The sequence below is a fragment of the Tenrec ecaudatus genome, chromosome 1, assembly GCF_050624435.1.
Source record: "Tenrec ecaudatus isolate mTenEca1 chromosome 1, mTenEca1.hap1, whole genome shotgun sequence".
NCBI lineage: Eukaryota > Metazoa > Chordata > Mammalia > Afrosoricida > Tenrecidae > Tenrec > Tenrec ecaudatus.
The window spans coordinates 174,056,140-174,082,333 of NC_134530.1; the positions used below are offsets into that span (position 1 = coordinate 174,056,140).

The 26,194-nt window shown below is 41.7% G+C and overlaps 1 pseudogene; it reads left to right on the forward strand.

Moving 5' to 3' along the window:
• The first annotated feature begins 1,154 nt into the window (after nt 1-1,154).
• On the forward strand, nt 1,155-20,045 carry LOC142438821 (3-keto-steroid reductase/17-beta-hydroxysteroid dehydrogenase 7-like; annotated as a pseudogene).
• The last annotated feature ends 6,149 nt before the right edge of the window (nt 20,046-26,194 follow it).

Below are 26,194 nucleotides of genomic sequence, written 5' to 3' on the forward strand. Positions count from 1 at the left end.
TGAAACTCTTAGTATTTCTGTCTGGAGGAAAGACAAGCGAAAAAAAAAATGAAAGGCACATGGAACCAGTTAGTCCAATGGAAATACACTCTTCAGTCTGTATGATCCTGAGGCCAGAGAAGTGGATAAGTGATATTTGTTCCATTATGAGATTGTGCTCAAGGAAATAAGACACAATGTGTGTGTGTGGGGGGAGGGTATGAATTGTTGAGTAGAAAACTGATTTGTTTTGTAAACTTTTACCCAGTTTACAATAAAAAAGCTAAAGAGAGAAAGACAAGGTAAGACCATTCTGTTTCTCTGTGAAGATATTCGATTCTGTGCTTACAGAGACAGCTGCTAAGGGGATGTTTCACAGTGCTCTTTAGAGCATGTTGGGAACATTTTTCATCACGTGGGAGGGAGCTGTAAAGACATACCCACAATAAGAGGTCATGGTTGTGTTTTTAAGACACGGTCTTGTTTGCTACGTCTGAAGGTCTTATTTTCCTCTAAGCAACTACATCCTTGAGCTTCCTGCTCCTTCAGGGTTTCTTCTTTCTGGTCCCTATCTTTGTATTTCCTCCATTCTTTCTTCTAGAATTCCCCTTTATTAAAGGAGAAGAGAACACCACAAAACCAAGTGCACATTTAACGATACAAAGTCCTTTCCCTTTTCACATCAGTGGTTTGGTCGGACTGATTGGCTAGTGAAAAATGAACGCCTTCAGGTGGACACAGGAAAGCTCCGAGGACGGTCACTGTTCCTGTTGTCGTCTGAGCCCAACTGTGTGAACCATCATCACGGTCCAGGCCTTGCCCTGGAGGATCTTGCAAACTTGTTGACAAAAATATACCTATTTGGCTAATGGGGCACTGGCTGTAATGCCTCCTCTCGATAGTTTTCCCTCACCACCAGATGTCAGTTACATAGTTGTGCGTGGTGACAACTTCCTGCCCACTAAAGGTGACAGAGAACACGTCTAGTTTGTTGACAGTGGCCCTTTCAACAACTTTTGTTTAAATCATTTGTGAGATTTAAAAAATTTTTCTTTCTCTCTCTCCTGAGGCTCCTGATTGGAGAAACGATTGTCAACGTTAGTTTTCTGAACCATGGAAAAATGCTTCTATTAGCATCATCCTATTCAGGCAAGCCCTGTGTCTGAATTGTCCTTTCCAGTGGCATCGGCCTAGCCCTCTGCAAGTGGCTACTGGCCAACGATGACCAGCTTCACCTGTGTTTGGCGTGCAGGAACATGGGCAAGGCCGAAGCTGTCCGAGTCGACCTGCTGGCCGCTCAGCCCATAGCCGAGGTCAGCATTGTGTGGGTGGATGTGAGCAGCCTGAGGTCGGTGTTCCGGGCCGCCAGGGAACTCAAGCAAGGGTATGCTTCTGGGTGGAGGGTTCTCTCTGATGTGATTGTGAATTATTTTAGAAAATGAGAGAGTGTCATATAAATATAACATCTTTAAGTGTCCCAGGTCCTAACCCAGTGCTTGGAATATAAGCACAACTATTAGTGACTCTTTGTTGAAGGAATAGAGGAATGAATCAGATGCATAAGCAGATGTGAGAATCCCTGAAATACTGCCCAAAGTCCGTGCTCATGTAGCTTGGGACAAGGCAAGACGCATGCAGCAGTAATACTAACTAGAGAGACAGGAGTCCTGGCAGAGCGATGCAACAGTTCAGGGCTTAGCTTCTAAACAAAAGGTTGGTGGTTCAAATCTAGCCTGTGGGAGAAAAACCAGGAAATGTGCTTCTATAAAGATTACGTTTGAGAAACTGAGAGGGCAGTTTACCTGTGTCACCTGGAGGCATGATAAGTCAAAAATCGACCCAATGGGCCCTAACAGTAATGACCTTCGATGGAGGTGTCATCCTGTGGCTGTAACGTGCCACTGAGTCAATTCTGACTCCTAGCGACAACAGGGTGAAACGCAGCCTGGTTCTGGGCCCTTGTCTGGGTTGCTGTTATGTGCGAGCCCATTGCTGCAGCCACTCTGCCAGTCCATCTCCTTGCAGCTCTTCCTCTTGTTCACTGCCCCTCCACGTATCCAAGTATGCTGTCCTTTCCAGGGTCTGCTCTCTCCTGATAACATGCCCAGAGTAAATGAGCTCGAGTCTCCCTTTCCGTGCCTCTATGGAACATTCTGGCTGTACTTCTCCCAACAGGGATTTGTTTGTTCTTTGGGCAGTCCATGGCACGTTCATCCTTAGGTGGCACGAACAAGGTAAGCACTTGGCTTCCAATCCGACTGCTAACCAAGAAGCTGGCAGTCTACCTGCCCTCAGAGGCTCCTCAGAAGAAAGGCCTATCGATCTGCTTTGGATTGCTCCCAACCATGCCCGCCCTTCGGAGCTTCAATAATCAGATGCATCCATCAAACAAGGCAACTGGCTTGCCTTTGGTTTACCTTATGTCATTTAGGGTGTCTTGTCGATTTCCAATGTCTGTGCCCACTCCTAACTCTGATGTATTTATTTGGCCCGTAGCCTGCAGGTCTCTTCTTGAACTCTAGCCCAGAGGCTGTGTGGACAGGGGAATGCCTTAACCATGGCCATCCAGTCAGTTGAAACTCTGCTGAGCCCCATTTAGGATTTCTAAGGTTTTACACTTCTATGGGAGCAAATGCCTTCACTTTCTCTTGCAGAGCAGCTGGTGGATTTGAACCGCCAATCTAGAAGTTGGTAGCCCAATGCTTTCCCAGCGGCTCCACCAGGCTTCCCCAGGCATGCCTTCAGTGATAAAAATCAGGAAAATGTTGATTTCAAGCAGCGTGATTCTTTTCTCCCTTCAAGGCTTATATTCTTTTGTTTTCTGTACCTGCTGGGTCACTCTGCAGTGCCTTCAATTAGTATATATATTCTGCCCATCCCCCCCCCGAATTGGCACTTCTTATTGGCACATGATTCAGTTTTATACATTACTAGGAGTTAGAAGCTAGGACTATTAAGTTTGTTAAATGCATAGAGGAAAATTAGAAGAACTTGTTGAGGGAAAAAGGATATTTAGGAAAACGTTTAGAAGGAAAATCTGCCAAAGCCACAAGAGAGAGAAGCATGCAGGGAAGGTCTACCTGCAATGACCCAGAAGGCAGGGGTGCCCAAAGTGAGGCAGGCCTGCAGCGCGGTGCTTTCCAGTCTAGGGAGAAGGGACTGGGAGGCGGGGTCTGAGCAGGGCTTTCAGGCACTCCATAGGATCAGGAAGGCAGAAGGGGGCACTCAGGGCCCACTGTCCGAGGGGGTGGCGATCCCTCTGCCTTGTGCAAAATGGATACGGACTGAAATCTATAAAGGATAGTGAAGCAGAACCTCAGTGGATCTCAGAGACAAGCTTCTGGTGATGTCAAGTGGGGTAAGAGGGAGTTATCCTAAATGGTAGGGGACTCAGAAAAATGGTAGACAAAATTAAATTCTTTCTCCAAGATAATACCATCATCTTCGGCCTCAAATTATTTCTAATACACACACACACACATACACACACAGACATTTTACAATGAAAACTAGCCAAGCCTACGAGTAAATAAGAGGACATGAATTAGAACAGTATGTGCAGTAGAAGATAGTGTCACAAAGGGCGATGGTTAATTAGAACAAAACATTAAAATTACAGGTATATGATGTTTAACTCAAGATGAAGAAGTTCACCAGAGGTCCAGAAACAAAATTAGACAGCAGATGCAAAGAAATAGAACCAAGATATACAATAGCCCAAATTAAGTATTGGATGGAGTTGCTCAATATGAACCATGTCATCTCCTAGAAGGTGGGAGGAGCTCTGGTGATATAGTGGGTTAGGTGTTGGGCTGTTAACTTTAAGGTTAGTGGTTAGAAACCACCAGCTGCTTCCCAGGAGAAAGACGAGGCTTTCAACTCTTGTGAAGAGTGAGGTTTGTAAACCCACAAGGGCTGTTCTATTCTGTCGGATAGGCTCACGATGAGTCAGAATTGACTCAATGACCATGAGTTTGATTTTGAGTATAATGGAAGGAGGCTTTAAAAAAATTTCAGAGTGAAGCTGGGAGATATAAAATGATGCAAATTAAGAAAAGCAGGCAAGAAACATAGAGGACTCAATAAATCAGTTTAATATAAATGTGAATGTCCTTGGAAGGAGGAGACAGACACTTAAATTAAAAAATGTATATTTGAATTGTGATTGAAAAGCTACAGATTCAAGAAACACTTCAAACCCCAGGCATCAACATGAACAAAATGAAACAGCAACCAGACCTAGGCATGTTAAAATTAAACTACTCAGTACAAACACAAAGAAAAATATTAAAGCAACTAGAGAAAAAGAGAACATGTTACCTTGAGAAAAAATGATTAAAATGATAACCATAATTCTAACAGAAACTATAGAACAATATTTTCATTAATTGAGAAAATGAACTGCTGATTTAAAATTTTGTACCTAGCAAAATATTTTTCAAGAATGATGAAGAATATACACTGGTACAGATGAGAGCTGGAGAAACAGAGAATCCAGGACAGATAACCCTTTAGGACCAATAATGAGAGTAGCGAAACCAGGAGGGTAAGGGAAAATAGGGGGAGAAAGGGAGAACTAATCACAATGATCAACATATAACCCCCTCCCAGGGGGACTAACAGAAATGTGGGTGAAGTGGTCGGTGTAAGATATGAAAAAAACTTATCAAGGGTTCATAAGGGAAGTAGGGACAGTGGGGGGCGGGGGGCGGATGAGCTGATACCAGGGCCTCAAGTGGAAAGAAATGTTTTGAGAATAATGATGGCAACAAATATACAAATGTGCTTGACATGGTGGATGAATGGATGGATGGATGGATGGATGGATGGATGGATGGATGGATGGATGGATGGATTGTGATAAGAGCTGTAAGAGCTCCCAATCAAATGATTAAAAAAGAGAGAGAGAATGATGATAGTAACATGTGTACAAACATGCTTGACCCAGTGGAAGTATGTATGGATTATGATAAGAGCTGTATGAGCCCTCAATAAAATAACTTTAAAAATGATGAAGAAATAATTAACTTATAAAATGCATCATAAATAGTCTTACATCTAAGACATTTTATAAAAAAGGGTATTTTTCAATAAGAAAGAAGTTTTGAGGGGTACCAAAAAATAAAAACCTCACCTAGAATTGCTTTTCAAAGCTAGGTATTTGAAATTGTAACAAAACAACCTTATTACCTTAAAAAAAACTCTCCACTACACTTCATACATTTGTCAGATCTGGGATTCCAATCTTGGAAACATTTTTCAAACTCATCTGTTTGGATGACTGACAGGACATCTCTCATTTTTTTCTTCACTTCTTCTACATCATCAAATCTCTGTCCTTTCATTTCCCTTCTCATTCGCAGAAACAAAAAAAGTTGCATGGAGCGAGGTCAGGTGAGGAAGGTGCGTGGGACAAGAAAGGCATGCTGTTTTTTGCCAAAAACTGGCACACTGAGATGGATGCATGAGCAGGAGAATTGTGGTGGCAAAACCAGTCCCCCATCTGCCACAAATAAGGCCTTTTTATGGTTGAACTCCATTATGCAATCTTTTCAGAACCTCTAAATAAAAAACTTGATTAACAGTCTGACCTGGTGGAATGAACTCAAAAATGCACTATGAGTCGACATTCTTGTCCATTTGGGAAGTTGACGGATGTCCAGAACAAGGCTTTTCTTTTTTTTCCCTTAAAAAAAAATTTTTATTAGGGACTCATGCAACTCTTTTCACAATCCATACATACATCAATTGTGTAAAGCACATGTGTACATTCTTTGCCCTCATCATTCTCAAAGTATTTGCTCTCCACGTAAGCCCTTTGCATCAGGTCCTCTTCTTTTCCCCCTCCCTCCCCGCTCCCCCCTCCCTCATGAGCCCTTGATAATTTATAAATTATTATTTTGTCATAACTTGCCTTGTCCGACATCTCCCTTTATCCCCTTTTCTGTTGTCCACCCCCCAGGGAGGAGGTCACATGTAGATCCTTGTAATCGGCAGAACAAGGCTTTTCATCAATCAATATTTCACCTTCTTAAAATGAGATAGCCAGTTGTACACTTGAGTTTTTCCATAGCACTGTCCTTGTAAGCTGTGTTCAACATCACAACAGATTCTGTGGTATTTTTCCTGAGCAGGAAACAAAATGTCACAACTGTATGCCATTCTCTTAAATTGGCCATCACAAATTATGTGGTTTGAGCAAAATGGCTTTTATGAAAAAATTCACTCTAACTAGAGAGAACTTTCCCAAGCAATGCCACTAGGTGCAACTAACTCAGAGTTAGTTGCTTGATAATCACTTAGCAGGAAAAATGCATACCACAGAAGTTCTGCTCCACCCAGGGGTCCCCCTCATAATGTGACTGGAAAATTAAAAAAATAAGTGAAAAAACTGAGAATTATCAAAAGTGTAACGTTATAATAAATCTAAGTGAATAGTGATTATATAAAACATAGCATATATCTAGTGTTTAAAGATATATAGTATTTAAAAATTTTAAATAATTATCTATAAATAAGGAAGAACATAAATGGAGTTTAAATTTTCCAAATGAAACAAAACACAGCAAGGCTTGCTTTTGTAGAATATCTGTTTTAGAAGGCAGGAGGCAGTGAGCAAAGATCTATGTATTTCAGATAGTAGTAAATGCTGCTGTTGTTAGATGCCGTTGATTCAGTCCCGAGTCATAGTGACCATATCCCCAGCAGGATGAACCAGTGCCTGCTCCTCCTGCTTCTTTCCTCTATTTTCTTTCGCCCTCCCCCTATCCCAGTCCCCTGCTCACCCTCCATTCAGCTCTAAGTATTTCCTCTGGGATACATTGCCCTCCTCACCACCAATTTTAGATCTCTTGTTCTTTTACCTCGAGTTTGTTCACTCCCCACTCCCCCACCCCGGTCCCTTCTCTCCCATTTCCCTCCTGGATCCATCTGTCCCCTTATTTTCTCCTTGAGATTGTTCATCCTGACTGTCTTATGTAGCTAGACATAGGGTGAAGGAAAAAGAAAAACAAAACAAAACAAAAAAAGCAAAACAAAACCCCAGTAGATAGTTCCAGGTCTGTCTATTGACCCTTATGTATGTTTTCTGATAAAATCTGAGGTGCCAAGCCCTGTCTCCCAAGTCAGAAGTCTCTTTTCAGGGTTCCTCCGGAATTTGGTTTCTTAGATCCCCTTGCGCTCTTGTTGCACTCCCTTTGCACATCTTTCTTGATCTTAAACCATTTAAACCATGCAGCTTTTCTTTGTTTTGCTCACACACCTGCCTCTTGATACATATACAGGTTCCAAATGAACACCATTAAGTGTTCTGGGAATCCCCATTCTTCTCAAGTCTATCTGTTATTTGTTATGGTCCACACAAATTAATGTCTTCTCAGAGTCAATAATACACAAGCAAATATCTTTCTGGTATTCTCTGCTTTCAGCCAAGATCCATCTGACATCAGCAATGATATCACTTATTCTGAGTCATCTGAATCCAGCCTTCACCTCTAGCATTTCCCTGTCAATGTATCACTGCAACTGTTGTTGGATGATCCGCAGCAAAATTTTACTTGTTTGTGATACTAATGATAATTTACACATTCTGTTGGGTCCCATTTCTTTGGGATGGACACAGATATCGATCTCTTCCAGTTAGTTGGTCAGGTGTTCCAAAATTCTTGTGCATTTATCAAGTGAGAACATTCAGTACTTGATCGGCTAGTTGCATCATTGGTATTCCATCAATTCCTGAAACCCAGTTTTTTGTTAATATCTCTGGATAAGCAAAGAGCTTCTAAAGAAGAAGAACAAGTTAGGATGCCTTGAAATTCCTGACTTCGAAACCTATTGCACAGCCATGTTAGCCAAAACAGCCAGGTGCTTGTCCAATGATAGGTACATAGACTACAGGAACAGAATAGAGAATCCAGAGATAAATTCATCCATCTACAGAAAACTGATCTTCACCAAAGGGTAAAAAAGATTAAATGAGAAAGAGATAGACCTTTCAACAAATAATGCTGGCAAAATTGGATCTTCTTCCTTCAGTTCCAATTCCATTGGCTCTTGCTTATATTCTACCACTTGAAATGGTTGAATGTTGACTTTTTCTGTTTATTATTGTAACCCTGCATATTCTTCCCATCTTCTTTTGATGCTTTCAGCATTTTTCAATATCTTGTACATAGAATATGTCAATATTGCAACTCGAGGCTTGAGTTTTTTCTTGAGTTCTTTTAGTTTAAGATATGCTGAGCATGTTTTTTGTTTTCTGATTATAGGGCTATGTGCATTTCATTATAAAATATTTCTTTGACTTCTCAAGCTGACCTTTGAAATTTTCTGTTCATGTCTTTGACTTCATCATTTCCTTCATCTGCCTTAGATACTCTATGATTAAAAGCAAGTTTCAGGGTCTCTTCTGACATCCATTTTGATATTTTCTTTCTTTCCTGTCTTTTAAATGACCTTTTGCTTTCTTCATGTATGATGTTCTTGATGTGTCCCACAGCTCACCTGGTCCTCTGTTATTAGTGTTCAAGGTATTGAATATGACTCTATGCTCTCTTTGAGCTCTTTGGACTTGGTTTAATTTTCTTCAGTTTCTGCGTGAACCTTCATAGGAGCAATTGATGGTCTGTTCCACAGTTTATCCTTAGCCTGATTACAGCTGATGATATGGAGCTTCTCCGTGGTCTCCTTTGACAGATTCAGTCCATGTTCTTTCTGTGTGTTACATCTAGAGAAGTCCATGTCTATAGTTGCCTTTTGCATTGTTTAAAAAAGGTGTTTGCATTAAGAAGTAATTGGTCTTGTAATATTCTATCACGTGATCTCCAGCTTCTACCATATGCTACAAATTCTGTTCCTTTCTTTTTGTTTCCAACTTTTGCCTTCCAATTGGCAACAATTCTCAATGCAGCCTGGTTGCATGTTTGATCAATTTCAAACTGAAGACATTGGTTAAAATGCTTCATTTTCTTCATCACTAACTTTAGCAGTCATAAATGCATAAATTTGAATGATAGTTGTGTTGACTGGTTTTCCTTGCACTCAGATAAATATTGTCCTATCATAGACAAGATGTTTTTCAAGATAGATCTTGAAATGTCATTTTTGATTATGAATATAAAGCTGTTCATGCCATTCCTTTTAACAAATTTTCTTATTTAAAAAAGGTCAATACAAGTCCATTTCAGCCCACTAATACCTAGCAGATCAATCTTTACACAGTCCTTCAACTTTCCTACCTTCATGCTTCATGTAATTCAAGTTCCAATTACTAGCTGATGTTTACGGCCATTTATTCTCATTGTGGGTCCTTCCCAATCAGAAAAGGTCCTGGAGGCTCTACTCAGTCTATGTCATTGTGATTGACTCTGCTTTGAGAGGGCAGCTCCTCAGTGGTCATATTTTGAGTGCCTTCCAACCTGAGGGGCGCATCTTCTACCTCTGTCTCTGAGAATGTCCTGGTGTGATTCATGAGATTTTTAAGTATCTGACCACATTTCAATGGTTTCCATAACGCTTTCCATGGCTAATTCTTCTGAAGTGGACTGTCTGCTGGTATTTGAAAATGCAGTGACATCATTTCCAGCGTCACAGAAACACACAAGTCACCACAGTACGACAAGCTAACAGACAATATTGGCTATTGTATTTAGCAGCATGGAAACCATTGCTGATTCTGGAAATGAATGCTAACCGGGGGTGGTTTAAAAGAGGATGGAAGGAGAGGACCTGGAGACATGAAGGATAGATGACTCTGTAAGATGCCTAGTAGTCAAGGAGAACAGAGAAAGGAGTCATGAAGGATAGATGACTCTGTAAGACGCCTAGTAGTCAAGGAGAACAGAGAAAGGGCACATAACTGGAGGGTGATAGGGGTCAAGGGAGAGTTTGTGAATATGGGCGGCATTAGCATATTTATGATAATAATTAAAAACCAAGCCCACTGCCAGTGAATACATTCCGACTCATAGTGAACCTGTAGAGCACTGTAGCACTGATCTCTAGACTGTATATCTTTAAGGTAGCAGACAACTGCATCTTTTTTTCTGGACAGAGGCTGGTGGATTTGAACTGCTGAGCTTAAGGTTAGTAAACTATCATATAATCCAGTACACCACCACAGCTGGCAGTCTCATCTAGAGCAGAGCGTAATCTAGTAGGAAGAATTCAATGCAACAGAAAGGCTGTTGAAAGAGAAGGGAAGAAGAGAATTAACAGAGAATTCTCAGAGTGGGTGGACTGGAGGGAGGGGGCTTCAGCACACAGGTGGAGGGAAGGACAGGGCGGCTGGGACCTGTGGTGGTAGGAGAGTGAATGTTTTCCTTTCTGTTGCTTCTTTAGTGTTAGAGACATAGGATGCAAATGCAGCTGAAAGTCAAGGGCAGGAATGTGTGGGAGACAGGTACATATGTTAAAAGCTCATCTGGTGGAAAAGGAGAAAGGATACACTAAGGGAGAAAGAAGCATTAAATGATCATTTGTACTTATGGTTTAGATTTTTGTTTAAAGGATAAATTCTTTATTGAAGCATCTCTTCTTTTAACTGGACCATAAATTATTATATAAAATAAAACGATCTTCATGGGTAGAATCATGGAAATTTATAAATTAGTCCAATTATTATTATTAATTAGTTTATCATGATAATTTATGGGTCTCTACAATTGTTCAAAAGACCCATGGTAACATAGTGGGTTACAGGTTAGGCTGTTAACCATAAAGTCAGCAGTTTGAACCTGACAGCTGCCCTGTGGAAGAAAGATGAGGCTATATTCTTCTGTAAAGATTTAGTGACAGAAACCCACAGGACAGTTTTATTGAGTCCCATGGGTCTCCATGAGCCTGAATCAACTCAATGGGAGTGAGTTGAGACCATGGTTCGGTGAAGTGGACAAGCAGAGTTTAGATCAAAAGGTTTCAATTGTTTCAAATGTGGAGAAATTGCTAGTAAATTCTGGTTTTATAGGCCCCAGCTTTGCTGCAGGAGCCACTATGCCCATAGCACCCAGCACCATTTAAAATTGCCATTGAAATTTCTATAATTGCCGTATTGCAAATGTACAGAGAACACTTTTTGCAATGGCAAGAAAGCAAGAATACTTCAAGATATGTGGATCTGTAGAATGGAATATTAGTAATCAAAAGGAGTGAAGTTACTGGTAGGTGCTAGGGCATGAATGATCCAGGGAAATGGTAAGCTTAAGAAGCCAGACATAAAAGACCACCCACTTATATGAAATGTCCTGAATAGGCAAACACAGACAGGGTGCTAGGAGCTGGGAGGAGTGGGGAGAGAAGGGGACTCTATTTCAAACATTCCTTTTAGAGATTGTCCTCAACCAGTATTAAGTCACAAATTTAAAGTGAGACGAGTTAGCCTGGTGCATTATCCCGATGCATATGTGATGGTGCTAGAGTGTTGGATCTAGTTGGGTTCGAGTCTTCCCAGACTAGTGTGATAAAGTGAGAGGCAGGGGAGGGAGTTAATGGAGAAAGATGATGATGATGATGTGTGTGGAATCTTGCCTGGAGGAAGGGGGGGGGGCGTGAAAAAAAACCCAGTAATATAAATAGATTGCTTGTAGTCTTTGATTATAAATCCCGGAAGGGTTTGATTGAAGGTCCTTTCAACAAGATATTGTAAATTTTTCTGAGCAAAAGGAAAATGGTTTGGAAGCAGAGAAAACCTGATAATTCATGTCAGGTTCCTTTGGTTATCTTCTTTTGAGCACAAGACCCCCAGACCCCCTTTTGGCCATAAACTTACTAAGAGTCTTCCTCATAGTATCTAACAAGACAGTCTTTGCATTTTTCCTTACAGGTTTCAGCAATAAGGTTATGTGTATCTTCATGCTGGGACCATGCTTAGCCCTCATTTGAAAATGAACCAGGTTTTCTCTGGCCTCTTTTCAAGGTAACTTTGATTTTTCAGTTGAATTCAGCAGAGTGAACGTCATTATTTTTCTGTTTAGCTTTGCCCTTGACATATGAAATAGTAGTGGTAACTGGTGAAATGTAGTTGAGCATAGGTATTGCCATTTTATTATGAAAGGAGCATGACTACTGTGAGTAATGCTACGGGGTGGTTTTGGTGGGAGTCAAACTCTCCAAGACAATGTAGAAATGGATTGTTTTCTGGGTGAAATAGGAAATTAGTAATTCTCAGCCTGAATAACTGTGTGCCAAAGTCTTAATTTTGTTTTACTTCTTGTTTAAACAACAACGAAGAGAAACTCTTTATAACCCTTACTATCTCAGCAAGTAAATACTCCAAATATTCGCTCTGTGTACCAAAACTCAGAGCTGACTGCAGTGTCTGTCTCCAATTCTTCCCGTCCCCTGCCCCCTGGAACCCACCCCCTAGCAGAACTTTACTTTCACCATTCTGTAACACAATTCTTATTAGTGACACCAACAGCTTTCTTTGAGAAATCAAGGCTCCTTATCTTATTTGACCCAACCCTTCCATTGGAACACGTCCCTCCCTTAGCTTCCAAAACCCCATACTTCCCTGGATTTCTTTCTACCCTACCAGTTTCTCCCTCTCGAGCCCATTTCCCCCTTCTCTGAAAGTTGAGTGTTCTCTATGGTGCAGTCATGTGTGTGCACCTCTAGATCCATCCAGTCTGCCCCTTTTTCATGTCTCTGTAGCCTGAGCAGCTGACTTTTCAAACTCACCTATCAACTTCCATTGCCATCTAGCCTCCAATTGGTTTTCTACGTTGGGAGTAGGAGTTAGGAAGGTAGCAGGAAATACACATTTATTTAATACAAAACTGACCAGATGGAGAAAACTGGGAGGAAGATACCAAAAACAATTCATGAAAAGGTGGAATCATAGGACCAAACCCAAACAAAATCTACCGCCATTGAGTCATTTCTGACTCAGAGCACTACTATGGTACAAAGCAGAACTGCTCCCTAGGGTTTGCTGCGCTACAAATCTTTAAGGGAGCAGAAAGGCTCATCATTCTTGAGAGGGGTGGTGGGTAGGTTCAAACTGCTGACCTTGTGACTAGCAGCCCAATGCATATCAACCATACCTCCAGGGTTACTCTGTTTGTAGATAGCATGTCTGTCAAACTTCTTTTTGTTTCTTTCTTGTTTAAAAATCTCTCCATTCAGAAAAATGATTCTTATCTTCTCCACAGCTGGAGAGCTGCTGGATCAGGGTGATAACATCACAGCTGAGGGGCTCCAGGAAGTGTTTGAAACCAATGTTTTTGGCCACTTTACCCTGGTAACAAAGCAGGTGCACACACTCAGCCTTACTTAGAATTGTGATGCGTGTGTAACACGACAGTGCTCTTTCAGTAAACCAATACTTTCTGGCAAAGCTAGAGATTGATTCATTTGATTTACTTATCACATGTGAAATTTGGCCACATAAGCCAAAGAGAAACTGTGTACAAGACAGGACAGGAAATGTAGAGTGATCCAATGAATAATATTATCCTGAAGTATAGCCTTAGGTAAGAAAAAAAGTTTTTAGGAAGCATCAGGTCAATTCTAGCTCAACACAAATCCTGTGTACAACAGAATGAAACCTTGCCCCCCTCTGCACCATCCTCACAAGGGGTGTCATGCTTGAACCTTGTGCGGCCACTTGTCAGTCCATCTCCTGGACAGTCTTCCTCTTTTTCACTGACCTTCTACTTCAAGCATGATATCCTTCTCCAGGGATTGGTGTCTCCAGAGAACATGTCCGAAGTACAGGAGACAAGACCTTATCCTCACTAAGGAGCAGTCTGGCTGGACTTCCTTCAAGACAGATGTATTTGTTCTTTTGATAGACCATTAAGATTCATCATCAGAGCCATAATTCAAATTCATCAATGCTTTCTGGTCTTTATTATTCATTATCCAACATTCACATGCATGTGAGTTTATTGAAAACACCACGGCTTGGTTTTGGGCTCGCACTGAATCCTAGCTCCAATGTAGGAACAATTAATTCTTGCATCATGACCTTACTTGATACTCACCCTCAGAAAGGGAACACAGAAGATACGGGTGCAATAGCAAAGTGTGGTGAAGAAATTAGATGGTGCCCAGCTATCAGATACAATAGCATCTGGGGTCTTAAAGGGCTTGTTTCTTAACAAGCAGCCATCTAAGTGAGATGTTAAATAAGTCCGTATGGAACAAGCACTCCAGCATCAGTGACCAAAGGATTGCTAATCATATAATCTGAAGCCAGAGGAGGAAATAGTATCAGAACTCAAATTGTGATATTCTGGTTTGCAGAAGGCTATGGATGACAGCAGGAGCCCAAGATACATTTGCAAGATGTACACAGGAAATAAACCTCCAGCGATTTCCCTCTATACATAATCGAAGGATGAGAATAAGAAAGATGATTAGAGGAATCAAAATGATAAACCTGATTTGAATAGTAAAAACCTTGTCAGTTGATCCATACACGTTGAGCCTGATCTGGTTTTCAACATTTTCTCTGTGTGTGTTTTTCTCTCTCTTCCTTTTGGGGTTTAGCTCTGATGTCTTTTGTTATTAAGGTTAGCCATCTTGAATTTTTGTTGTATGTTTTTCTGTTTTTCCATATATGAGACCCGGGAGTTGATGACTGTAGAGGCAGAAAGTGGAATAAGGATTCCTGGGGGGTACAGTGGGAAAGGATGGGGTCAAGGGGAGATGTATCAAGGAGTTCAAGAAGAAAGAGAATATTTTGAAACTGATCATGGTAGCAATTGTATAACACTGCTTTATGTGATTGAACTACGGAAGGATATGACATCTGTATGAGCTCCCAATAAAAAGGTTTTGAAAAAATGAAAATACCATGGCTTCAGTCAGGAACCTTAGTCTTCAAAATGATCACCTTGCTCCTTAACACCTTAAAGAGAACTTGTGCAGCAGATTGCCCAATGTGATTTTTTTTTATTTCTTGTCTACTACTTCCATAAGTATTGATTGTAGTAGATCCAAATAAAATTAAATACTTGACAACTTCAATATTTTCTCTCTTTCTCATGATATTGTCTGTTGATCAAGTTGTGAGGAGTTTTGTATTCTTTACATTGAGTTGCAATTTATACTTCAGACTGTGGTCTTTGATTTTCATCAGTAAGTGCTTAAGTAAGGCCTCTTAGTTTTCAGCAAGCAAGTTATTGTCATCTGCATATCACACATTGTTAATTAGCCTTCCTCTAATCTTGATACCAGGTTCTTCTTCACAGAGTCAAGTTTTTCTTATTATTCGTTCAGCTTATAGATTAAATAAGTCTGGTAAAAGGATATAATCCTGATGAAAACCTTTCCTACTTTTAAACCATGCAGTATCACCTTGTTCCATTCAAATAAGTACCTCTTTGTCTGTGTATAGATTTAATATGAGAATCATTAAATGTTTTGGAATTCCCATTCTTAATGCTATTCACAGCTTTCTGTGCTCCATATAGTCCATTCTTTTGCATAGTCATTAAAACACAAGTAAACACTTTTCTGCTTTGAGCCAAGATCTATTTGACATCAGCAATTTGATACACTGTGTTCCATATCCTTTTGAGAATCCAGCTTGACTTTCTGGCAGCAAATGATCTTCAGTGAAATTCCCCTTGCATGTGATAGTAAGGATGCTATTCAATCATTTCTTCATTCTGTTGCCGCCTTTCTTTGGAATGAGACCAATTATGGATCTCTTATAATTGGTTGGCCAGGTAGTTGTCTCCAAAATTTCTTGACATAGAGTAGTAATTCCTTCCAGTGCTGTTGAAACATTCTTGCTTGTTGAAACATTTCAATTAGTATCTAGTCAATTCCGGGAGCCTGCTTTTTTGTGTTTTTTTTTTTTTGCTATTGTTGTTAATACCTTCAGTACAGTTTGGACTTCTTCTAATATCACGATTACATGCTACCTCTTGAAATGATTCATTGCAACCAATTCCTTTTAGTGCACTCGCCCTGTGTATTCCTTCAATCTTACTTTGGTGGTTCCTGCACCATTCAATATTTTGCCCATTGAATCCTTCAAGATTGCAATTTGTAGTTTGCATTTTTTTCTTCAGCTCTTTCAGCTCAAGATATGCTGAATGTGGGATATGCTGAGAGGAGGGTAGATAAATGGAATTAAAAGCCATTCTTCATGCCTATGTACTTCATGTGTTGGGCACTGGCAAACTTCTTAAATTTTCTTGATGTGTTTCACTGTCAGGTATCAATGAAGAACATTAAGCAAAAAGTCATATATATATATATTTTTTTTCCAAAGCAAATTTTTTTTCTGACACACAGAGATTTCTTCTATGTTCCCTCCTGAATCACATTTATGCTAGATAACATTATTTTAATATATCAATCGAGTAATTCCCAATGTTGATAAGGCTGGATGTAATTTCTTGATATTGAAAAAGCTCATTTTAGGGAGAGAATTACATGTCACTGTTTTTGCATCTCATTATACCCAGAGTAATAGAAATCAGTATGGCATAGGAAGGAAGAAAGTAATATAAAGAGATACAGATCAGAGGACCAGAGCAGGGACTTGGGATCTCCAATGGACAAGAAATGGAGGGGTATCCCTGAAAGATACCTTACAGTCTGAGAATATTTAGGAAAAATATGAGATTATTTTTTTCCTTTAAAATAATTTTTATTGGGGACTTGTAAAACTTACTACAATCCATCCATTCATCCATTATGTCAAGCACATTTGTACATTTGTTGTCATCATCATTCTCAAAGCATTTTCTTTCTACTTGAGCTCCTGGCATCAGCTCCTCATTCTTTCCCTGCACTCCCCCACCCTCCTTCACTCACGAATCCTTGATAATTGATGATGTATAAATTATTATTATTTTATCATTTCTTACACTGTCTGATGTCTCCCTCCACCCACTTTTCTCCACACCCCAAAGAGGGGCTTATATGTAGATCCTCGTGATCAGTTTCCCCTTGCTACCCCACCTTCCCCTTACACTCCTGGTATTACTGTTCTCATTATTGACCCTGAGGGGTGAGGGGTTTATCTGCCCTGGATTCCCTATGTTCCCAGTTATTATCTGTACCTGTGTGCATCCTCTGGTCTAGCCGGATATGTAAGGTAGAATTGGGATCATAATAGTGAGGGGTGGGAAGGAAGCATTAAAGAACTAGAGGAAAGTTGTATGCTTCATTGGTGCTTTACTGCACCCTAACTGGCTCGTCTCCTCCCTGCGACCCTTATGTAAGGGGATGTCTAGTTGCCTACAGATGGGCTTTGGGTCTCCACTCTGTACACCCCCTCATTCAAAATGATAGGACTTTTTATTCTTTGATGCCTGACACCCAATCCGATCAACACCTCATGATCACACAAGCTGATGTGCTTCTTCCATGTGGGCTTTGTTGCTTCTAAGCTAGATGGCCGCTTGTTTACCTTCAAGCCTTTAAGACCCAAGATGCTATATCTTTTGATAGCCCAGTGCCATCAGCTTTCTTCTCACCACATTTGTTTATGAACTCCCTTTGTCTTCAGTGATCATGCCAGGAAGGTGAGCATCATGGAATGCTAGTTTAATAAAACAAAGTGTTCTTGCATTGAGGGAGAACTTGAGTGTAGGCTCAATGTCCGTATGCTACCTTAATACTAAACCTATAAGTATATGCACATAGATCTATTTCCTCATTGTCATATATAACTATATTTACATATGCATATGCCTGTATTTAGACCTCTATAAATGCTCTTTGCCTCCTAGTTCTTTCCTCTATTTCCTTTGACTTTCCTCTTGTCCCACTATCAAGTTCAGCCTTCATTTAGGTTTCAGTAATTCCTCTTGCTTACATTGCCCTTGATCAAGCCCTACCAATCCTCCTACACCTTCCTCGCTATTGATTTTGGATCACTTGTTGTTCCCTTGTCCCTGGGTTAACACCCACTTCCTTTCCCCTACCTCTCCCTCTCCATGTCCCCATGGAAACTTCAATCCTATTGTTTTCTCCTCTAGATTGTTTATCAGCTATCTTATCTAGATAGACCTGGAGAGATAATAATATGCACAAAAACAAGACAGAGCAAAACAAAGTAACAAAAGAAAACAAAACAACAACACAACAAAAAACCAATGACAAAAAAAGCCTGTAAATAGTTCAAGATTTGTTTGTTGCCATTAAGGAGTGTTTTCCAGTTGAATCTGATAGGGTAACACGTCCTGGTCCCAAAGTCTATTTTTGGTATTCCCTCGGGACTTCCTTGCTCTGCTCCCCTTGCTATTCTTTGCATGCCCTTAGTATTTTGCATCGGTGTGGTGGGGTCAGATTGGGCGAAATTTTCACACTGTCTCCAATGTTGTCCCCCATAGGGCTATGGGTCAGTGAGGGATGTCATGTCTCCTAGTGGGGCCAGCCATAAGGTCCTCTCTGTGCATTGGCCGCTCTGAGCGGGGATATCGTCCTCAAGGCTTGGTGGGCCAGGATGTTCTCCACTCTCTCTTCCTCCCCCTTCGTTTGCTCCTGTGTGCTCTGATCAGACATGTACCTGTCCCTGAGCTGTAGCTTCAGTGCTGTCCTCTGAAGTAAATTCTTCTGGTGGGAGTGGGGGCTGTCCACATATTTGGGATTGGGCCTGGCCCCTCGGACCTCTTGAAGCACTGTGTTGAAGTCTGGTTCCTCTTTCCCTGTGGATGTATAAACAATATCCTCCCCTTGAGTGGGTTAGTGCCCTCTTACCCCACTACCCACATCTTTTTCCCTCCTCCCTTTTAGTTGGCTACCATATGTATCCCTGGATTTTGTCTGGCCCCTGCCATACCGTCTGGACTTCACCCCAGAAAGTTTGTATACAGCAGCTTTTTCCCTATTCCCCTTTTGCATTTTTTTAAAGCTTACCTCAACAGACTCTTGTACTTGTGCTAGATGAGTGGATCCTAGATTCAGGATGGCAGCCCAACTTGGATGTCACTGAGTCAGTTTGTCCTGTTCCCTGGCTCAACTAGAGGCCATTTTCAGAAGGATGTGAACTCCACCTACAGGAACCAAATCAATGAGGACTGCAAGCTTTTTGGGAGGAGTAGCCCATTGTCCTTAACAGCAGGGTGTGGGGCCTACTGTAGTCTGGTGACTGGTTGCCTTCAGGGAGGATGTCTGGAAGCATCTGACCTCCCCCATATGCTAGCAAAAAGCTCCTAGTGTTTGGCATTTCTTTGGGAGGGACAAAGCTGGGGAAAAGTCTTTTTATAATCCCACAATTCCCCCTTTTGTTTTATATACACCCTTCTGGTTTGTTTTTTGAACTTTACTTTGAAGGCTGGTGGAAAGTGGTATCTCATCATTGTTTTGATTTGCATCTCTCCCTTTTGTCTTCTGTTGAGTGTCCACACTAGATTGTAAGATATGATTTTGTTTCATCCTCACATTCAAGAGCTGGAACTTCTCCTCTGTCACCTTCATCTCAGCTCATCTCCTGTAGAGCCTTGAGATCCAACTTCAGCCTTGAGGACTTGCCGCACAGCAATGACCAGGAGCCGTACACACCTTCCAAGTATGCCCCTGACCTCCTGAGGGTGGCTCTGAACAGGAACTTCAACCAGTGGGTGAGGCCTGTCTCAGCGATGTGGAAATGGTAGAATGGAAGCATCTTTATTACAGATGAATTTCTGATTTGAGATGAGTCACCAAAATGATTATTAAGATTCCAGAAAGTACATTAGTGTCACTTGAGCAGGATTGCTCTGAGGACAAGATAAGACATATGTGTTGCCAGTTGGCACAAAAGAACCTTTTAGAGTAGCAAAAGTGAGTTTCATTGTGTCCTTCATACTCATGCATTCTTAAGCTTTCTGGAATGGCAGATTTATTGAACGAATAAAGCAATAGCTACATAGGATGTAAAAATACAGTCTAAAGATTAAATTTCTTCTCCTTTATGACATTAAAGTCCCAATAGGTTACAGTCCTCAAATTTTCCTTCTTTTTCTTTGCTCTAGCATTGCCCTCGGATGGTTGCGGTGATCAATGGACCTCTGCACTGTTACTTAGTAGAATGGGCCTTCTTCCCTTATAATTCTGTGGCTGAATTAATCCAACACCAATGCCTCAGGGTCTCTTCTGTAAAGAACCTATATTATCAGTAGAACATATAGGGTTTTCACAGTTAAGACAGCTAATGTGCAAGGTTCTCCTCACTCTCAATTTACCAACTATAAACAAAACCCAATTTACCAACTACAAACAAGCACCTCCAACATTGTTTATCTACATTGCTATTACCCACCCAAGACCATAGCAGAGACTGGGGCATCAAGGAAAGGAGAATAGAACATCAAAGCATCAGAGAGAAGAGAAAACACCTACGGGAGTCTCTGCTTCTTCCGGCTGCCAGGGTACCCTGCTCTCTGGAGTCATGGTTGTGCTGGGCGGGGTCTCCCAGCGAATCCTTTGTGTCAGGCGAGTTCCGAACACACAACTTTAACCTGGCCTCCTCTACATATTAGTCCTTTGTGCTTTCTGAGAATTTCCCCATCCCTAGGCATTCTTTAACCCGATGCTGTTAGGGCTTTGCCATTTCTTTTTGATCTGGTATTTTCTCCCCCGTGGCATAGAGGTTACACATTGGACTGCTTACTGCAAAGTCAGCAGTTCAAAACCACCAGTTGCGCCTCAGGAAACAGATGGGGCTTTCTACTCCCATAAAAAATTACCATCTTAGAAACCCACAGGGACAATTCTACCTGTCCTACAGGGTCACTGGGACTTGGCATCAAAGATGGCTGTGTGTTTGGTTTTGGGGTTTTAATGAAAACTTCATCCTAGGGAGAGCTTTCCTCAAGGCTGAAGTTAAATCAGACAGTGTTTACAGAAGAGATCCTGTGAGAAATGGGGACTTATTAATTCAAATATAAAGTTCTACAGCAGTGGTTCTCAACCTGTGGGTCACGACCCCTGGGGGTGGTTCAAACAACCCTTTTACAGGGGTCTCCTGATTCATAACAGTAGCAAAATTACAGTTATGGAGTAGCAACGAACATACTTTTATGGTTAGGGGTCACCACAACATGAGGAACTGTATGATAGGGTTGTGGCATTAGGAAGGTGGAGAACCACTGTTCCAAGGGAATAATGGCTATCTAGTTAGTGTCCTGCAGATCACAGCTGCTGGAGCTCTGGCTGAGCCAGATCATCCTTGGCTTGCTCCTGAGTGCAGAGAGCTGTCAGAGCTTCCTGAGTCTCGGGATCAGAGGGCACACTGAAAACCAATGCTTCTTTGGCCGCGTGTTCCCAAACATTGTCGGTGCCCAGAGCTTGCAAGTTTGAAGCTTTGAATAACTTCAGGATCACTGGCGGTGCTGTTGGGTAAGCGTTGGTCTGCTAACCACAATGCCGTTGGTTCAAATTCACCAGGAACTCTGCAGGAAAAAGACGAGGCTGTCTGCTTGCATCAGTTTTACAGCCGCATAACCCTGTTTGGGGTTTGGGAGTCAGAAGTTACTTGATGCCAAGGGTAGTGTGAGGCTTCCCCTGCCCTAGAGCTTAAAGCGTCTTAGCCTGTTTCCCAATTTTACACCTCTCCTTCTCCATCCCCTGCAGAAGTAGCTCTCTTTACAGGTTGAACATCTGCTTTCATCTTTCTTCCCGTTTACTGTCAGGTCCAGGCATTTGTTTTCTCAACACATCTTAGTATTTCATCGCATGGGTGCTCTCCTGTAAGCGATACACCGTCGTCACTGAATCCTGGGTCAGCCAAAATCCTCCTCTTACATCAACCCTTCCATCTTCATCTCTCTGAGTCAGATCATCTCCAGTCTTCCCAGCATTTAACCAGTGCTGGCTTCATTTGCTGGCCTCCGTGACTCCTCTTCAGATGTATGTGTGGATTGTGATAAGAGTTGTATGAGCCCTCAATAAAATGAAAAAAAAAAACTTACATGAAAAAAAACGAATTTAATTTTCCATGATTTTAGGAAATGAGTCTTACCTTGTTTTCTTTTCAAGAAAACAGGCCCCCCCTGAACAACTGCTAAGTAAAATTCCTGAGCTCAAGAACAGAGAAGTTGCAAGATACTCTGGCCTTGCCTAACAGCTGTGCTGTTACAAAAGTAGCAACAGGGACTAGATCCAAAGAAACACAACGGGGGAGGCCAGAGACGCAGCCCCCTCCCGACCTTGAAAGCTGCAGAGAGTCGATGGCAAGTGCAGTCGGGGGAGCAATCCCCGCAAGCCTGTGCAAGAAATGTGCTGGACCACTGCGTCCGATGGAATCAGATCTCAAAGGAAGACCACATAGACTATTAAAGAACTGGTGAGCACAATTTAAAGTGAAAGTTACTGACAATGTAATCGCAGGAGAGACATGCTTAGGAAAGCACCAGGCAGAAGAAACATACTGAAGAGGCGTCACGGAGGCCAGCAAATATCTAAGTCCCTGCACATTGCTTTTCCCTCCGCCCTCCTTGAGCTCTAGAAGGTTGCACATAAGATCAGTATGCTGATCTCTGTTCCTCATTCATATTCTGTTAGGGAGAACGTGTTTCCTTCCCCCTTATTGCAGGTTTCTATGTTCTCTTCTTTAAAATGGGGGCAAGAAGCTCATTGATTTCTTTATTATTTTTTAAACTTTCATTGTGACCTGATTGAAAGTTTTTAAGTTTGTTGATTTATTGTCACAGAGGGTTTATGGGAAGATTTAGTAGAACAACATCAGGCAGGGCAGCTCAGCCTTGATTCTGTTGACATTTTGGACGGAGTCTTTATTCGGGAGGGCTGGCCAGTCTCTACATGGCAGGACGTCATTGCAACATTTCAGGCCTCTGCCTACTAGGATCCAGGAGGTAGTCCACAAAGATCCCTCTCAATATTGCCGAGTGTCCCCCAGAGGACTAAATTGCCCCATTTGAGAATGATTAGTATAAGTGAATGGCTAAATTGTAATCCAGGTGCTTTGTGAAGACTAGGGATTGATACCCTTTCAGGATTTAATGTTAAGTCAAGCAAAGTGCTTAGCAGTAACTTTCCCTTTGATTATGCTAAGTTGTACTATTCATGAAAAGTCATTGTCTGGAAGGAAGAAAAATGTGTCAGACTTAATGATGACACATGGACATTAAACTAAAGCCTATCTGGTCAGAAGGCTTGCAAATGTACACGTTTTGGGGTGGCAAAGCAGGAAATTCCATCTGAATGGAATGTACTAAAATGTGGGATGCAGAAAGATGGACAGATCTGGGTCAGCCAACTAAGTGAAATGCAATCGAGGGAATGGGGAGGAGCATGCGGCACGTTTCCTTCTTGTGAGCATGAGAGTGAGGTGTGCTAGGAACTGAGGGGCTTCAGTCAAGTGAGCAGAGGCCTGGGTCAAGGCCCATCTTCCTGCGATCAAAGTAGAAAGACCCACTTAGAAGGGGGATAGTTTTAAGAATTTACCCCTTGGAAAAGATTTCATAAAAAGAGTGAAAAGAGAGCTCACAGATTGGGGAGGAAAATTGGCAATGATATTTCAAATGAAAAGCTATTTGAAACCATCTAACACTTGAATAAGAAAATTACAAATAACCCAGTCAGAAATGAGCAAAACACAAGAATTGATCATTTACTAGTGATGACATCTAGATGGCCAGCAGCAGTCATGAAGAACTGATCCCATTCATCACCCAGACGGGAAATACAAATTGCAACCATGAGGTTGAGACAACCTCACCCTGACATTCTTTTTTAAAAAAAAATTTTTGTTTTATTAGGGACTCATACAACTCTTATCACAGTCCATACATACACCAATTGTGTAAAGCACATTTGCACATTCATTGCCCTCATCATTCTCAAAACATTTGCTCTCCACTTAAGCCCCTGGCATCAGCTCCTAATTTTTTTCCCCTCCCTCCCCACTCCCCTGCCCTCATGAATCCTTGATAATTTATAAATTATTACTTTGTCATATCTTGCCCAGTCTGACATCTCCCTTCACCCACTTTTCTGTTGTCCATCCCCCAGGGAGGAGGTCACATGTAGATCCTTAAAATCGGTTCCAACCCACCCTCCCTATACCATCCCAGTATCGCCACTCACAGCACTGGTCCTGAGGGGATCATCCGCCCTGGATTCCCTGTGTTTCCAGTTCCTATCTGTACCAGTGTACTTCCTCTGGTCTAGCCAGACTTGCAAGGTAGACTTGGGATCATGATAGTGGCGGGGAGGAAGCATTTAGGAATTAGTAAAAGAATGAAAATAATACACTCACCCTGACATTCTTAGCAAAACAAAAAGAAAAGAATAAACACTGGGAAGGGTGTGGAGAGACTAACACTTATGTACTGCTGGTGGGAGTGCAGACTTGTCGAACTCTTATGGACAAGAAGATGGTGCTTCCTTAAACAAATGTGAATGCAAATACCGTATGATCCTGCAATGCTTCTACTTGGTAAATACTCTAGGGAAATAAAGAACAAGACATGCACAGACATGCACACCCATGTTTATCTCGGATGAAAACAATTTAAAAAACCCCTCTGCATCTGTGGTGCAATGGAAATCTAAATTCCGGTATACGGACACAACGACACATCACGCATCCTTAAAAAATCACGACGAGGCTGTCAACCACGTCATGACACAGACAAAGATGGGGGACATTATGCTCTGCAAAGGTAGTCAATCTCATAAAGAGAAGTATTTCATGAGATTATTATAAAAGGAAAGAAATGGTTTTCTCAGCAAAGGAAAAGACTGAAGATTTCGACTAGGCCAGGGCTGGGGCTGGGGTAGGGCAGGACAGAAGGTAGGGACAGGAAGACAAGGGGTGAGGGTGGGTGGGAAAGGACAAATAAAGCAAAGGGCCATAAGAAGAAAGAACCACAGACAGGAGCGTTGACTGCAGCACGGTCAGGATTTTGATGAGATGTGTTGTGTGTGTATGTGTTTGCTTGTTGTATGTATTATGTTCCACAAGTAAACTGGGGGAAAAGACCTTCCCCTTGGAGGAGAATTGTGGTGGGTTAGGACAGGATTTGAATTGATGATAAAGAGAACGAGTGAAAAAGAGCTTGGATCCCCCCGACAGGAGGTTATTAACCTGCTGCCCCTGTTCCTGCTGCCTAGCCTTACCCTGTTATTGTACAAAGCCTTCTGGGAGCAGGCTGCCTCATCTTTCTCCCTGTGGTCTGACCTTGTGGCCGGCAGCCCACCTCATCACCCGCCATGCAACCTGGGCTCCCTTGTACATGGAAAAAAGATCCTCGAATCCATTTCAGCCCTCCTCCATGCCTTTTCTTTACTTGTCCTTGGAAGAAAGACCACAAGGATCAGCTTTCTTCTACTTATTTAACAGCACAGCATTCTCTCCTCTACTAAAGGCTATGTACTGACTCATAAAACATTTTCATATCCTTGATCCAAGGTTTTATCTTCAAATATGTAATAAACTGAAAACCAGTTGCCATCAATCAAATTAATAAGGTTACTCACGGTGGCCCTATGTGTATCAGCAGAGAACTGCCCGATAATTTTTTTTTTTTAGAAGGAGATCACTAGGTTTTTCTTTTGTGGTGCCCCCAAGGGGATTCCAACTTTCAACCCATCAGTTAAGAGTCAAGTGTGTTAACCTTTTGCTCCACAATAGTGTAATGTGGCCATGGAAGCCAAGTAGACCGGGGATTCAATTCTGATGTGTCTTTTATTAGTAAGTTGTCCTTGTTCTATTACCCCTGATTTCCCCTCTCTGTGAAATGATGATAGAAAAACTGCTTTGCAGAGTTGTGAACAATTGGCATGTTGTATGGAAAACAGCATGCTGGGAAGTCTTCAAAGTGGGAACTAATAGGAATGATTCTTCATCAACACAAGGAATCTTAAATATAAATGAAATCTTCACTTGAGACCATTCATACGAATAGCAGGTAAAGATCTTTTACTATTTCTGGTCTCAGTGAATCTAACTGTTTCCGCCCAGACTGGGTTCTATGAAATGGTGATGGCTGGTATTAAAGAGGAGCCCCGGTGGTACAGTGGTTACCCCTGTGGCTGCTAACCACAAGGACGGCAATGTGAAAACACCAGCAACTCCACGGGAGAAACGTGAGGTTTTCCACACCTGTTAAGAGTGACCGTCTCAGAACCCCACCTGGCAGGTCTCCCCTGTCCCATGGGGTCCCTCTGAGGCCGAATGGACCCCACGGCAGTGAGTTTTGGTGTGGTTTTTGATATTCATACACCCAACATTATATTCTTTTGGAATCCAAGCTTCGGGTAGATGCCTGGTTCCTATAAGATCTTGGGCCTATAGGTGCCAATG